This window comes from Thalassophryne amazonica, chromosome 16 (assembly GCF_902500255.1).
Source record: "Thalassophryne amazonica chromosome 16, fThaAma1.1, whole genome shotgun sequence".
Taxonomy (NCBI): Eukaryota; Metazoa; Chordata; class Actinopteri; order Batrachoidiformes; family Batrachoididae; genus Thalassophryne; species Thalassophryne amazonica.
Window position 1 is genome coordinate 16,015,250 of NC_047118.1, and position 12,075 is coordinate 16,027,324.

Here is a 12,075-nt window from a genome sequence, read left to right on the forward strand (position 1 = left end):
CACCCCAATAGAGCGCTTCGCTCTCAGACTGCAGGCTTACTTGTAGTTCCTAGGGTTTGTAAGAGTAGAATGGGAGGCGGAGCCTTCAGCTTTCAGGCTCCTCTCCTGTGGAACCAGCTCCCAATTCGGATCAGGGAGACAGACACCCTCTCTACTTTTAAGATTAGGCTTAAAACTTTCCTTTTTGCTAAAGCTTATAGTTAGGGCTGGATCAGGTGACCCTGAACCATCCCTTAGTTATGCTGCTATAGACTTAGACTGCTGGGGGGTTCCCATAATGCACTGAGTGTTTCTTTCTCTTTTTGCTCTGTATGCACCATTCTGCATTTAATCATTAGTGACTGATCTCTGCTCCCCTCCACAGCATGTCTTTTTCCTGGTTCTCTCCCTCAGCCCCAACCAGTCCCAGCAGAAGACTGCCCCTCCCTGAGCCTGGTTCTGCTGGAGGTTTCTTCCTGTTAAAAGGGAGTTTTTCCTTCCCACTGTCGCCAAGTGCTTGCTCACAGGGGGTCGTTTTGACCATTGGGGTTTTTACATAATTATTGTATGGCCTTGCCTTATAATATAAAGCGCCTTGGGGCAACTGTTTGTTGTGATTTGGCGCTATATAAATAAAATTGATTGATTGAAAATTGATTGATTGATATCTTGCTGACAGACAGAAAACAATTGACATGAAAACATAAAATAATTTAAAGAGGAAAGAAGCACAATCAAGCAGTTGGTTGCTTGAACGTAAGCACAGGCAGTCACCCTTAGAAAGAATGAGGATGTCGCATTGAGAATTTTTGACAGAGTAAAATGGAAGTGATGTCACACTATGGTGTGTTCAGGAAGACTGGGGAAAAAAAATCAGTGAATGAAAAGAATGAAAAAACATACTTCTTACCTTATACTGTCTCCCTATGCTTCAGTGTAATTTTATGTACCGTAATTAGTGTAATTTTGTGTACGCTAATGTTGTTTCTGTATATCATATTTTACTAAGCCTTCATGCTTGCTTTGCTTCCTACTGGCTTCCTCGGTATGCTTCACCAAGGGTGTCGTGAATTTCACAGTTACCACCTGCCTGGATATTTGTGAGTGTTGTTTGTTTAAATCTCTTCAGGAAATCTGATTTGCCTCCAAATGCCCACCCTTATTTACCAATCACTCACTGCTCTACAGGGTCAGGCATTCAGTGGAAACTTGGCTTTCTCTTCGGCATTGACAAACATGATGTCTTACGTCAGTGGTTGGAGAGACGATGGTGCTGCAGATGGTTGCCACAGTGACCATTAATACTTGGTGACAAAAACTACACCCCCAGTTGTTCAGGATGCAATCTAAGGATGTATTCATGTTTCCCTGTTACTGGACTCAAGGAATGTATCAGCCAGCTGACCTTGCCTTGGAGGAGTTTATATAAGAATTATTCAGCCTGCTGCATCTCGCACCACGGGATTTTATGGCCCATTGCCTGTTTTCTACATCTCTATGCACGTTGCTCCCACATCTGTACCATCTGAATATGCTGTATGTCAGTTCTGAATTTCACCAGGTTTTGAATCAGATTGCATACTGTAATATACAATAGGATGGGCTGTAATTGGATGTTGAATTTTTGTCTACTAGAGCTGTGATGCAACCATTCTTGCAGCTTCTTCGCTGCTTCACTGATCCATTGTCTCCCATTTTGACCTCAGTGTAATCCTGGCAGATAACAGTTATACCTGTTTTAAAATTTTACACAAACCACTATCTCCTGAATTAAATTTCATTAAAATAGCATGAAAAAAAGTATTTTTTGTTTTGGGGTCCCCTGCTGGAGCTGTTGCCCCCGCGACCTAAACCCGGAAAAGCGGTTTAAGATGAATGAATGAATCAATGTGTTTTTTCTGAAAATCAATTTCAGCTGCAAATGAGGCGCTTTTTGTCACAATATCACGAGCCAATAGATTAATGTATATTTCGTGCTGCTGAAGCACGACTTGCCATGAGACCAGGTTGTACATAATGATAACCTAAACTGTAGTATGGATATGACCAGTCATGACGAATCATGGATATGCTATAAACTTTTTGTGCATCGCATCAGTCGCAGACATTCCTCAATCTATGTTGACTGCATTGTCCCTGTCAAATAAACAAATTAAATGAAATTCTTCAGTCGAATCTCTTATGACACGTCACTATTTATAGATTTCGGTTCTTCACATTGCTCAGTATGTCTACAATGTGTCTATCTTTTCACTCTCGTTAGTAGGACACGGGTGCGGTTACAATGAAGAGGATTAAAATCGACACTCAGCGGCCTTTAAGTACCTTATCTACTATCTTAATGGGATTGGGCGGATATCCATTACTCATAGAGGGCTGTGAAATGGTCAAGGAGATGAACAGTAAGATATATGTAATGAATCTACAGTAACCACGTAATGATTTTGCTGTGGGGCACTTTGATGGTGAAATGTATTTCAGTATGCTCATTGAAATGTTAAGTAAAAGATGCTTTTTAAAAATAATACAGCATGCTATAGATAAACCTGCAGACTGGGCATAATAAATGTCTAATGAAGTAACATTTACTTTCATTGGCGGAACATTTCAAGTTTACCATGGAATTAATCTTTTTCTTTCCACAGGAGTTAACATTTAAAAATGCCCCAATCATATTGCAAAGTATGCTACATTATCTGTCTAAACATAAGGATTCCAAAAAGATATAGTTTGGATGATGTATGGATGAATGTTATGGAGTTATCAAGTAAAAACAGCAAAAACGGTAACAAAGTATAAAACCAGATTTGCAGAGGCCAAAAGTTAAAGTTGCTCCAATTTAGTTTAAAAGGGATTTAAATTAAAGTTTGAGTTAATAGCATTAATAAATTGAATAGCTTTAACTGTGTTAAATGCTTTGTCTCCAAAGTAAAGGTCAAACAACTTTGACATCTGTTGGATTCTATGATATATGATATATGTTACACCGTAATGTGATAAGCATAAGAGATAATGTGCATCCCTTTTTTTACCAAAACTAGACCACCTTTACCTTTTGATCCATCTACAAACTGAAATTACATCCAAGTTTCACACTTTTTTCCCATAACTCTAACCCTAACCCTAAACATAATCCCCAGAGACCGCCCCCACCCCCATATCACCCCACATTTCATGCTTTCGTCACAAAATGAATTCATCCTCCCTTCACGAAAGGTGCGGCATTTCCCTGAAGGGAGCATAAATGATAGATTCATTTACTATTTGTGATGCCATCACGAAATGGTGTGAGATTGGGTTGGAAGTTGACCTTTGTAACTATTTTCGCTGTTGTTACCCATAACTCCGCAACATTTGGGGCCCAAGGCAGTTTCATGATGTAGCGGATATGTCAGCACCAGTGCATGTTCCTAGACTTGACCTGTCTTGTGCCGTGTCATATATTAATTTAATCAGAATCACTATAAAGATATGTGACAGTATTCCTAGGCTTTGGAAAAGCTGAAGCGTGTAGCCTGTAAAATGCAGTGACTCCACCCTCTCCCTTTGTTATCATGAAAACTCAAAATCAATCAATAATACCTTCTTGAAACTCACCAAATGAAAAAGAGATATAACTGGAATATACGTACATGCATCACTTCAATCCAAAATACAACTGTTTTATTTATGTTGCTGTCTGCCTCCTGGTGAATACTGCCACCTGCTGGATGGCTGATAGAAATTAGATGCAGGTGAGCCTGAATTTACAAGTAGCATAAGTGCCACCTACGGAACCCGGGAGAGGTCACTAAAGTGATTTTTTTTTTTTGTTCTTTTTTGTTTGTTTGTTTGTTTTTCTGGCTGTGATCATTTGTGAGCATGTTTCCCTTTAATTGAGCCCTGAAATTAATAAAATGTGAGCACATTAAAGGCCTAAATTGAGCTCTCAATATATGTATTTCTGGCATACTTTTAGTCATTTCCGACATTTTCTCACAGATCGCTGTCACAAGCTATTGTGCGGAGATTTGGGCTACTAGTATGCTGTCTGTAACATATTTAAGTAAAGTTGGAAAGATATTCAAAGGTTCAATTTTGATGTGTGCAGTAAATTTTGTGTTGCTACAACTTATACCGATTACACTATTGAAAATTCACAATGACATTTTTCAAAACTGAGTGCTGTAGTACAACCAGAGGGAGCTTGTTGATATGTGGTGTGAGTTTGGTGGCACTACAAGATTTAAATAATAAGTTATTGAGATTTTATTCAAATTTATTACAATAAAAAAAATCTTCAAAATTATTTACTCATAAATTTTTCAAATCTAATTGTTGTAGTACAATCAGAGGGAGTTCATTGATGTGTGATGTGAGTTTGGTCGCACTACAAGCTTTAAATAAAAAAGTTATTTAGGTTTCATTCAAATTTATTACAATAAAAAAATCTTTAACATTATATCATTATACATTTTTCCAATCTAAGTGGTGTACCACAACCAGAGGGAGTTCATTGATGTGTCGCGTGATTTTGGTGGCACTACAAGCTATAAATAAAAAGTTATTGAGATTTTATTCAAATTTATTGGAATAACAATCCCTGAAATTATATAATTAAATATTGTTCCAGTCTAAGTGCTGTAGTACAACCCCTGGCAAAAATTATGGAATCACCGGCCTCAGAGGATGTTCATTCAGTTGTTTAATTTTGTAGAAAAAAAGCAGATCACAGACATGACACAAAACTAAAGTCATTTCAAATGGAAACTTTCTGGCTTTAAGAAACACTATAAGAAATCAAGAAAAAAAGATTGTGGCAGTCAGTAACGGTTACTTTTTTAGACCAAGCAGAGGAAAAAAATATGGAATCACTCAATTCTGAGGAAAAAATTATGGAATGCACAGATGTGTTGTGGGGGGGGAGCGTGAAACACATGCATGCTTGTTGTGGGGGGAGCCAATAGTCTGGCACGCCACGTGCACTCGGCAACTTCACAGTCATGGGGCACTTAGACAAATTACACTGCCAGCTTGACAATGATTGTCTGCTGACTGTTTTTGTGATGATAGTACAAATGGTCACACATTTTCTAAGTACCATGCGAGTGGTGTTAGATGTTCATGCGTGTCAGTTGGAATTTGGCCGACACCTGCCATGAGAGGGTTCAATGGGTTCACACAGGGCACACTCTGTCTTTCAGCCACTGGTGTGCTCAAATAGTTGTAGCAACAGGTGTACGAGGCATTAAGAAGCAGCTACCATTCTACATGTTTTGCATACAATTCCTGCTTCATGCACATTTTATGCACAAATTGACCAAATTTGCACTATGTGTGAAGGGGCCCTGATCATCACACACATGATGGAAATTAGTAGCTGGTGTGGTTAAAGGTGTTTGTCACTTGAAATGAGCTTGTTTGTCATTTCATCCATTTGCAAAGCCTATAAGTTCTGATGGCGACTGAAGTCACTGCTGTTTATTTTAACAAACCATTCCCTACTTTTAATTTCAATGAAAATAACGACAATTGTACTTTTATACATGTAGAAAACAGCTAGAACAGGTTAATGTTGGAGACCATGCAGTATGCTGGGTTGCACTGGCATAAAGATCTCACACCCACTTAACAGCAGCATAAAATTATGACAGACGGAGTCCTTCAATAAATAAAGCTGTAATGTTTCCCTTGTAATCTTACTGTTCTACTAATCTATACTCTACTTTCAGGTCAACACAGGAAGTCAATTATAGTCAGCAGGTGCAACAGCTCCAGGATAAAAAGGCCATTACAGACATTTATTTACAGGAGCTGCTGTCATTAACTGGAGCAGACAATCTTCAGCGTCCCAGTGAACAGATATTCACCTCTTAAAACTGGAGCAGCCTGCAGGCAAACCCTGCACAGTGTAAGACACATGTGCCATGTTTTGTATCCACTCCTACTCAACAAAATGGCAGTGTAAGTACCTGATAGAAAACTAACCATTTGCAGAGAAAAACATGACTCAAAGTGTCATAATCTCAAATAAAATCAAACAAAATCACAAGATGGAACTGGGGTTAAAATATAACACCCTGAATTCCCAACAATGCCACTTCTGTGAGGACTTTAAATTTTAAAGTCCATCACTATAATTCAGCGACAAATATGGTCGCCTCTGCATATAATATTTCTCAAATAATGCATCCCAGCACAGGACAGAAAGTTCTGGACAATGAGAAGAAGGTAAAGAGGCAGAGATTTATTTTCCTGTTCAGTGTGTGAATATGCACTCGTGTTTATGTGGATTTTTGTGCAAAATTGTGGTTCAGCACTAAATATTCACCATGTCCATACTACTGCAAAACAGGGACATTCTTAATCCTCTAAATTTGGACTGTTGCTTGTGTGTGTGTTTTAATTTCTCCTTTTTGCCTTTGAATTGTCTTCTTGGGACAGATTAAGATACTTAAAGTGATTTGAATTTAATTGAATGATGACTTTTTTTTCAGTTTGATTGAGTAAACAGATTGTGGCAGATTGAAATAATTTGTCGGGTGGCAAAAATTGCTTAATCCATCAGTCCCCATCAGATTTGTGGCTCTGATGGATGGATAAGTCCAAGATATGTGACAGATAAAAGAACACTGAGCAGACAACCTCCAAATGTGTTGTGACTTTACCGATGGACACAAATAAGGAATAAAATGAACGTGTACAGTACATCCACTGGCAAGCTAATGGACTAACTACATGCCAAATGGGGGAACAGCCTATAAATACAATAGACCTGTCACTGTACACACACCATTCCTTCTCTTTTCAATGATTCACATCTCCAGTTTTCTTTCAGCAGAAACAAGGGGAAGCAGAATGTCCCAGCTACCCATCCTCCATCTCCTTGCACAAGTACCAGTGAGAGTGACCAGCACCAGGCAGCTGATGAGCTACAGCAGTCACCCAGGGACACTTAAGAATGCATGAGTACTGTAAAAGAAAGTAACCAGCACAGGGCAAAATGCATAAGAAATAGAAAAAAAATGTACAAGCACTGGAGGAGCTCTCCATCCAATGTCTGCTCAAAGTTTTCAGCATGCACAAAACTTCCCAATGGATTGGTCACACATTATCTGACTGGGAACTTGTTTAACAAATGAGAAAAGGACTTGTACAGGACAAAAATGGACAAGAACGGAAATCAAAATTTTGTATCTGTGATGAATATTTTTCTTCAATCCATCATGGTATGACAGTCATTTTAATAATTTTCAAAATTGTTCTGCTGTTAGAATTTAACAACATCAGAAAGGTCAGTCCAAGGAGTGTGATTGTTGGGTTCCTAAAATAATCATTTTCAAATATGCAGAACTTGGAATAACCTAAATACTTGTTTTTGTTTTTTTTTTTTATAAATTTTGTTGAACCTATTGTACTTGATGTTGACTAATTTTCCTGAAATTATAAAAGCATTTTCTGTCAGATGGTCCAAAGTAAATGCAAAATAAAATAATCCTTTATCATATTTTCAGGTGTATTAACCATTCATGTTTGGGTATATCAAGTTAGTTTGGAGAAGACATAAGTCCTATATAGACACTGAGGCCAAGGGGTTCTGGTGCTTATCCCCATATTCTATAGTGTGAAGCAGATGAGAGTCGACGACTCCCCCTGAATGGGACACTGGTCTTTCACAGGTTACTTCCTCAGCCAATGTTAGTTCTAATTTATAGCTGGGTGGACTGGGACAATGCAGACGAAGTGTTTTGTCAGACAGGTACTATAATGAGAAACCATACTCAGGTCTGTACTGTAGGTATTTCATTGCAGAATTTGATCAATCTACTGTAATCTAAATACTTTTGTAGTATGCTAAAAATACTGAAAGTGAATTCTCAGTGACTCAAGCTTTTGTCATCAGGCTCATCCTCACAATGAATTTAATCCCATAGTTGATGAATCTGAATCTCCAGCTGTGTCTTTACAAAAGCTTTGCTCTTGTGTGCAGTTCAAAATAAAATTGCAGCAGTTCAGTTGTATTGATCCCTTCATGCTGCGCTGTTGGGTAACATGTTGGGAACATTCTTCTTAATCACTGCTGGAAGTCAGCAAATGGAAATGATTTTGTTTTTCCAATAAGTGCTTCAGTTGACAGAAAAAAAAAACCTATAACATTTTAACCGTCTTAGTTTCAACTGTGTAATGCACATGGAGATGGCGGCACAATGTTTCAGCTGGTGGCCATGTGGAAACTGTTAATGATTTGGCAATCAATAGGCATCCCAGTGCTTTATGATATTTGTGCAGGGGTGCTTATGCAGCATGGCCCCTGACCTTCGAGTGAATTCCCATCACTTGCTCTGTATTGCTGTCCTTTATGTATAGTCCACACATACCCTTTAGGCCAAGCATCAATGGGCAGGTTTCTAAGTCTCATTCATTTCTACAATTTCACCCACAACCAATTTTACTGGAATCTAATCACAAATGTAGAGAAATCCAGATACACCCCTAAGGGAGCGGTGTTCAAATACCCATAACAACTCCAACATCTTACAAAGAACTGTTGCCTCAAACGATTTTTAGAGCTTCCTTACTGCAGCAACAAAGGTGAGAGTTCATTTGTTTTCATGACTTGTGTCCAGAGCAGGAGGAAGACAAATTGCGGAGCAGTGTGGCGCTGCCATTTTGGCTGAATGCCTCATCTTGCAGAAGCCTCCCCAGAGTGCCCTGCTCTTGGCATCAAGTTCCACCTGGGGGAGGGCACAGGGGGTATCAGCTCTTGCCCACACAATCAAAATATGACATGCACTGCGCCTTTCAGTGGCTGACTCAAGTAACTCTGAAATCCAACACCCAGTGTTGCACAGATCATTAAGGTCATACTCTGATCTCCGAGACTCAACAAACAGTTGGTGGTGGGAACGTGATGCACACATGTTTCACTGTGATGCACTCTAGCTGGGCAGCATTTGACAGGATGGACAAATTCAAGTGTGACGGGATTGTAAATCTTTCGATGTGACATCGTTTTTTCCTCAAACACTTAAAGGGGTCATGTTATATTTTACAGTTATGTTGGGGTTTCATGTCAAACATCCTCAAATGTCTAAAATTGTGTGTAGGCAGTGCCATAAGTGAAATACAGGTGAGAAATGGCAATCATTACCCCCCTCCCGTGTCTCTCCACCCCCCTCACCTTGGCTTCCTCCCTGCCACCTTGAAGGCAGCGCTGTTTTTACTGCTGCAGCCTTCAATCCCCCAAGCTAGGTGGTGCAGGCCCCTCCTGCTGCGGTCTTCACCCACTTTACCTCAATTCAGATGATGGACTGCTTCAAGTTTAGTGCACATAAACAATGTCAAATGTATATGTGCTGTCTTTAATTCTGATGTGTGCCATTATTACAGTAAGCAAGTAATAATTGTGGATTAATTGCTGTACCTTGTCTGAGGTAATTGGAGTGTAAACGTAATTTCATTGTTGCACTCATGTAATGACAATAGCAATAAATCTCATCTCATCTCATTATTAGAATTATTTTATCTCTTGTTTGATTTGTGAGACACACCTAGCGAGGCGGTCTATATTCTGTATGACATGCCTACACTGTCTGTGAGAAAGATCGAGACACCACAACACTTCTAAATGAGAGGCATGAGAGGACTGATATATACCTTGTGCACTCTACATAACATGATTTAAATGTAAAAGTAAATATACATATATCTGTACAGGTGTTTGTTTGTTTTTTTTAAGTGTATGGCTTCATCATATGATTTCTGTGTGGCTTCACTATGAAAATATCAATATTGTAAATATTTTGTTGCTCAATATATGCTTTAGATTATCAATCTAGGTTTCATGGATATACCAAAAAAGTGTTTATCGGGCTATAGTAACGCTGACTTTGATCTGTGCACAAACTACTACAAAATCGAATCATCCTCTGGAAATCTCTCTACATAATATTCCCACAAACTCTGATCCATCTAGGCTTCTTGGTTGCTGAGACAAACAAAAAAAATTGTTTTTTGGACGTTTTCGTTGACTTTGACCAAACTGTGCCCACAGGGTTCGTCTCCTGGCAATACCTCATCTGTTATTTGCCTGGTGCTTTTATTTGGAACGTTCTACATCTGGTGCATGATGTTGTTGGCTTTACGTCCTGAACACTTGGGTTTCTGGGTCCATATCCATGGTTATTTCCAGATTGGTTGGCTTATACACTATTTAACATCACAATTCCTTCACTCCAGTGCCAAATTGCCTCATTTGTGTATCAGCATTCTTGTGTTTTGTTTCAAGTGTTCTCATGTTCAGTTACTGGGGCCTGTGTCTGTCTTTTTTCTTCCATATTTAGCCTTCTATTGGACTCCCTACATGGTATGTTTGCTGACTGAACTGATTAACTGTATCACAAACCCATGCATGTGTTACCAAACCCATGTCCAGTTGCTCAGGCCCAGACACTGCTATATGCTAACTGCTCCTACTAACAACCTGCTGTCTGTAAATAAAACACTGTGGCCCTGGTGTTGTTTGATTACAACAGCCTATAGCAGGTACTTGCTGAGCAGAGATGAATAAATTGATTTCATTGATAATTCTAATCTGAAACTAGATATGTTGTGTTTTGTTTAATTTTATTTGTTTTCTTATTTTATTTGAGATGCATTGAATGGTTTGTGAGGAAATGTGTTATGGTTTGGACGCGGATTGAGGAGCGATCCAGCGTCTGACTGAACCCAGCGTCAAATAACCAGAAGCAGTTCCAAAAGAAACAAGTTTTATTGTTTTTTTTTTCCCCCTAGTGCTGTACATGAAATACTAAACAAAGCTGGTGAGGTGAAGAGGCGGCGCGCTTTTTCAGCATCTCAATAGATCGGAGCCCGAACGTTTTGGACTCATGAATTCCGCCGACACCCCCCCCCAGGTGGCTTTTCCCAGGACTGTACTCTGTGAAGGAGGAACAGAGGTGAGGTTATTCAACACTGTTACCACGAAATATTATTTAGAGGCACACTTATCAGCTACACGTTCAGGTCTGCTTTCGGATTTAGTTCAAAAGGGCTGCTGCTCATAGCTAGTGGAGGATAATCAATCCGCGCACCACTGCTGTGAGGAGCAAACCAGACAATTTTCACCAATATTTAATTATAGCTGCGCAAAAACGCCAAATTACAATTACAGATAAGCCTTGCAGAATAATCACCTCTGACGTGTGCTGACCGCGTTTGCCTCTCACCCTCGTCCTCCTTCACAGGCGCAATGTCAGAATCTGGAGCGGCCCTCCGCGTCCCCAAACGATCGTCACATGGTCGTATTCTCCGGCAATTCATCCCTGATCACTGCTGTCTTAAATGCAGCTCTTCATTTCTTCATTGGCACCAGCTGAGAGTCCTTAGATCTGCACATGAATGCCACAGGTGTCGTAGATCATCCTGATAGAGAGCCGCACGTGAGTGCAACAGGTGCAGCAGATCACCTTAACAGAGGTGAGAGACTCTTCTGCAGCACACTCTCCCCAGAGATCAGCCCCAAACCACCTGGGAGGAAAATAAACACAAAAACAGCAAAACAATGCCCAGCCAAACCCCCCAACACACAACAGAAATGTTCTTAAAGCAGAAACCTCTTTCTGAGTCATTAGTTGTCCTCTTGTATTGTGGACCACTGTTCGTCTTGTGGTTATTTATGAGTATGTTTTGGTGTGCATTGTCTATCAAATCAAATTGTTTTGTTTGCTGTCTGCAATTTTTGTTTCTTGTGTGCTTATAAGTGTTTTCTTAGTTTGCAAGATGTTTTTCATGCAACTATCTATTGCTGAATTTAAGTAGGTAGTGTTATGGGAGGCAGCATGGTGGAATAGTGGTTAGCACTGTTGCCTCACAGCAAGAAGGCCATGTGATCTATTCTGTGGTCTTTCTCTGTGGAGATTGCATGTTCTCCCCGTGCTTCCATGGGTTCCCTCCGGGTGCTCCGGCTTCTTCCCACATCCAAAGACATGCAGGTTAGGTGGATTAGAAACTTTAAATTGTCAGTAGATGTGCGTGCGCATGTGAATGTGTTTATCTGTCTATATGTGGCCCTGCGACAGACTGGCTTCCTGGCCCTGGTGTACCCCGCCGCACACC